At 37.9% G+C, this 5,463-nt stretch overlaps 1 pseudogene; it reads right to left on the bottom strand.

The window, feature by feature from the left end:
- Positions 1–2,801: 2,801 nt before the first annotated feature.
- LOC103128033 (small ubiquitin-related modifier 2-like) lies at positions 2,802–3,089 on the bottom strand (annotated as a pseudogene).
- Positions 3,090–5,463: the final 2,374 nt, after the last annotated feature.

Raw genomic sequence — 5,463 nt, 5'->3', positions numbered from 1 at the left:
AAAGTTAAAGGAAAGAAATTAACTGTCAAAAATCTGAATTTGATATAATAATATACTTAGAAATAAATGATAAAATTAGCAGGTTTATGATACTGTGAATAAGGGCAGGGGAGTAGCTCATTTTATCATACTTGGGGACAGAGCACCTATATGGGATGCTTTTCAAGTAAAGGAGAGATGCAGCATTGCTGTGGAGTTACTCCTTTTCTGTCTCTCCCTCCTTCTCCATCTCCCTCTCCCCCTCTCCTTCTCCCTCTCCCCCTCTGGATCTTGACCTCCATCTAGAAAAAAAAATGTCTGCTGGGAATGGTGGAATTGTGCAAGTGTTGAACCCTCATAATAACTCTGGTTACAAGAAGTAATTTAAAAATTATTAAGATAAAAATCTTAGTTTTAAAAAAATAACCATCATGATATCAACCTATCATCTGATTGATTTTATGACATGTTCTGTGGTGGCAAGTACTATAAAAAAAGAAACAAAGGGGCTATAAAAGGGGTGAGTGGATACATGTGGAATCTAGAGAACTGGAACACATGAACTTGCAAAACCAGAAGTAAACAAACTGTTGCTAAGACTTTGTGAAACCTATGGTGGCTATTATTGGGAGAGCGGGGGGCGGGGGGAGAGAATTTTGTTTATATTTGTGGTGTGGAAACATACCCTGCAATCTTATAATTTTGTAAACAATTATTGATAAAAATAAAAGACTGGAAAAATAACATGAAAGTGGCTATTGGATTCTATTTGTGACAGAATGATCAGGGAAGGTGATTTTTGTAAAGAGACCTAATTTGAGTCCAGCCCCTATAATACTAGGAGAAGCTCTGATACCGTACTCTCTCTCTCTGTCTGTGTGTGTGTGTGTGTGTGTGTGTGTGTGTGTGTGTGTGTGTGTGTGTGTGTGTCTTTCTATGTGAAAAATAATCTCTTAATGTAGGAGTGAAATCCCAGCAATGACAAAAAAGAGAGTGGAGAATTTATAAATTTAGGTTAAGGAGGGGACATCTCAGGCAGAGGGATCAGTCACTGTGAAGTCCTGAACTAGAAGAATAGCCAGATGTGTCCCAGAAACAGTACAGTATTGAGTAAGATTCTGCTAAAATAACTGAAAATTTAGAATGCTAGGAGATACAGCAGGAGATTTATATATATATATATATATATATTTTCCTTTTGTTACTCTTATTGTTTTTTAGTGTAGTTATTATTGATGTTGTCATTGATGTCATTGTTGTTAGATAGGCCAGAGAGAAATGGAGATAGGAGGGGAAGACAGAGAAGGGGAGGGAAAGATAGACACCTGCAGACCTGCTTCACTGCTTGTGAAGTGACACCCCTGCAGGTGTTCTGATACTCGTGTGGGTGGCCTCTCAGCAGAGGTAGGCCATACTGGCTGCTCGTGTTAACTCTAGTGGCTAACAACAGGAAAAGACCAGGAGACCATTTAGTCACAAACAATCCGTTTATTGTACAGAAGACAGGGTTTAAATAGCAGAAGGGAACAAAGGACATTTTTCACATGTGGCAATAAGGGTGGGTTTTTGAAGGTCAGAACCCCCATGGTGAAGGTTCCAAGGAATGAGAAGAATTGATAGTAGTAGGGGAGAGTTCTGGAAGGACTAGTGGCAATTGGGTAAGAGAGTCAATTAGCTGAAGATATTTAGAAGGACATGTTAATTATCCCAGCAAGGGAGAAGCAGACAGAGAGGAGCCTTGAAGGAAGAGAGATAAGACATAGGAGTTAGATCAAAGTGAAGGAGGGGTTTAAGGAAATAGGAAGGAAGAGCCTTTTGGTCAAGGCAGAATGGTGGTATATGGAGTATGTGTGATCATAGCGGGTGAACTATAGTGAACTTTAAGCAGGCAAACCATTTGGTTTATAACAAGGAAATGATTTAAGTGTTAGTGAGTGTAGGTTCCTGTGATGCTTGGGAAACAGACAAGGGGAAACTGAGTCAGGAAACCTTTTCCCTCCTAGCTTGCCCCTTAGAAGGGAGAGGCTGACAGGTGGGATATCTTTTCATACCTCCATCTTTATGATGGGAGTTTCCCTATGCTCTTACCATACTTTCACAATTATCCCCACATAGGTGGGTAGCTGGGGGCTTGAACTTGGATCCTCACACCAGTCCTTGTGCTTTGTGCCACTTGCGCTTAACCCACTGTGCTACCACCTGACTCCCTTATATATACTTTTAATTTAGATTTTTTTTAAACAAGAAGTTTATTTAAACAACAAGATGCTTGACTTGAAGGGAAAATTATGTTGGATTCATTTCCTTTAGAGTAATTTTCCCCTACCTAAAGACAGATTGCCCTACATGTAACAGCTATGTATAAAAAAGTTATAAAATTGTTCTAGGTTTTACAATGATAAATTAAAAACATTAAGATTCTCCTATCTAACAGAGCATGCAAGAATTTTTATTTTGTTCTTTTTGTTTAACACAAAGCAAAATAACTTACTAGAATATAAAGATAAGAGCTGAATGAGCACACCTCTAGTGGAGAAAGGGGTATTTTCACAGAACCAATTTTTTTCTTCATCCCATCTCCATTTGATGCAATCAAAACATACCATTGGCCATTTAGTTAAAAAATGCAATATGCTTGTGCACATACACCAGTTACTTAATGTACAATAAAGGAATTGGGGAAGGAGAAAAAAATGAAAGAATAGAGAAAAACTATACTGTAGTAGTCAGGATGTGGTGGAACCAAATTGCAGTTTTCAAATTGAGAATATCTTCTTGGTCTGGAGGAACAGAGTTCTTGAGGAAAATAGCAGCTTCACTTTTTAGTAGACACCTCCTGTCTGCTGCTGAAATACATCAATTGTATTTTCATTCCCCAACCCCAACTGTGCAGGTGGATCTGTTAGATTGGTTGGCTGCCCGTCAAATCAGAATCTGATCTGCCTCATTAACAATCCCTGTCATTCACAACAGGTTTCCATTAGTTTACTAAGTGGTGTATGCTTCTTAATCTTAAACTGCACCACCGAACCATCCTGACCCACCACTTTCTAATTAATATGGTTGTTGTTCTCAGTCTTGACTCTTTCCTTGGGCTTTTCGTTTGCCATGCTGAATGCCGGGGTCTCCTCACTTGCCACTTCACAAAAGAGGTACAGGGTCCTCACTAAATCAGCACACAAGCAGCACCAGGAGTGGCCGAAGAAGGAGGCAGCGGCAGTCTGGATCTTACTTTTTAATGATGTTTTGGATGTAGAGTATGAGAACCTTTGTCAAGGACAGTTCCAGATTGTGTGATTCTGGCAAGTATCTGAATGTAATAGTTTCACTTACAAAGGTGAGCAACTGAGGGAAGTGCAGGTTTGGAGACCAAAGAATTCTGTTCATTTACTTACTTATTTACTTACTTACTTACTTAGTTTATAATTGGGTAGAGACAGAGCGAGATCGAGAAGGAAGGAGGAGGGAGAAGGGAGAGAGAGAGTGGGAGAGGGAAAGAGAGGGAGAGAGAGGTAGAGAGAGACCTGCAGCACTGCCTAAACACTTGTGAAGCTTTCCCCTTGCATCTAGGAACTGGGGAACTGAACCCAGGTCCCTGTGCATGGTAACATGTGTGCTAAATCGGGTGTGCCACCAGTTGGCCTCCCAAAGAATTCTGTTTAAAACAAGTTAACTTACTTGTTGTAGTTCTAGGAAAAGAGGACCACTGGTCAGGTAGATGAAGCAAACTGAAGTTCAAGCGAATTAAAATAATCAGCAATCAACTGTAGAGCTCACAGGGAAATTTGATAGGAGATATTTTGATACTGTGTAGATACTTGGACTGAGCTTTATATATATTCTCTGACTTTTCCACTTACTTTCTCCAGCCTCTCTGTTAAGTTCATTCTGATTCTTCCCCCATTTCCATTCTTATGCTTTATCATCTTTCTCTAGATTTTTGTTCCTATTTAATTTTATAGGAAGAATGTTCTTTTACTAGAAACTAGTATTTTTCAGGCTCGGGGTATGAATTGACCTGCCAATGCCCATGTCTATCAGAGAAGAAACTACAGAAGCCAGAACTCCCACCTCCTGCACCCCAAAAATCATTTTGGTACATTCTCCCAGTGGGGAAGAAATGATAGGGAAAAGATGACTAGAGGGCTCTGCACTCCAACTCCATCAGGAACTGGAGAGAGAAGACAGATAGTTGTAGAAATAATAGTTAATCCATATCTGCAACCTTAGGAGAACTGCTGTAGCTTCCAATGGAGGGAATGGATATCCATAACTCTTGTGGTGGGAACGGTGTGGTGTGGAATTGTACCCCTGTTATCTTGTAATTTTGTAAGTCTCATGAAGTCATTACTAACATTTTTTTTAAATAAGTAACTAGTGTTTTCTATACTCAGGCTATTTCCATTTTCAGTTTTTATGAACTTATGTGTACACACACACACACACACACACAGATTTTCTGTTCTTTTGCATATGTTTTCTTTGCTCCTTCTTAGTTAAATATTTCATTATAAAAATTATCTGGCCTGCTCTTGAAGCCATTAGAGTTTGACAATCCAGGCATAATGTAGCAAGTTTGAATGAACAGAGAATTGCCCCAATGTCATTTGCTTGGTAATATCTGAAAACTTTATAAAATACCACGGTCATCTAGGTGAATCTCTCACGTGGACTTGATTCTTATTTGTTATTCTTTTCAGGTGATTTCTCTGCTTTGCCTTTCCTCGTACCAAGACTTCATGTTGGTTTTATTACTAAATTTCTTGAAAATATCTATTAATTTTAATCTCCATTTATTCCTGTTCAAATTTAGTATTTTATTGGCTAATCTTACAGGAATATTTTCCCATGGGATTCTGAAATCGTTTTGTTAAGCTTATAGTAGTATTGGAATTTTAATTAGAACTATAAAAAAATCTCTAGTTAATATGGAGAAATCTAACATTTTATTCCTGTTCCTGCAGTTCTTTTCACATTTTTTTGAAATTAAATTTATTGGAGATTTACAGTCAATCTTTTAAAAATAAGTTCTGGTATTAACCAATCTGTTGAGTTATTGTTATATCATTATTTTGTTCATGGTTCAATATATTTTCCTTTCTTCCTTACCTTTAATTTGTTAGTGACTCTAAAAAAAACCTCATTTATTTATCAGATATATATATATATATATATATATATATATATATATATATATACAGAGAGAGAGAGAGAGAGAGAGAAATTGAGAGGGAAGAGGGGAGATAGGGGTAGAGATAGAGATACCTGCAGCACTGCTTCACCACTAATGTACCCCCCCCACAGGTGGTATTACTGCAGTTTTTTTTTAGTTTCTCATGCTCGATGATAAGCTCATTCATTTCCATATTTTTGCCTTTGATAAGAAACCATCTAAGGATATCAGATTCCCCCTGAATACATTTTGGCTTATTTTTTTTTCATCCACTGTTGCTTTCTAGGGCATCAGAAATTTAATGTAGAGGT

Source organism: Erinaceus europaeus, chromosome X (genome assembly GCF_950295315.1).
Source record: "Erinaceus europaeus chromosome X, mEriEur2.1, whole genome shotgun sequence".
Classification (NCBI taxonomy): domain Eukaryota; kingdom Metazoa; phylum Chordata; class Mammalia; order Eulipotyphla; family Erinaceidae; genus Erinaceus; species Erinaceus europaeus.
This window is presented reverse-complemented; position numbering and strand designations above follow the sequence as displayed.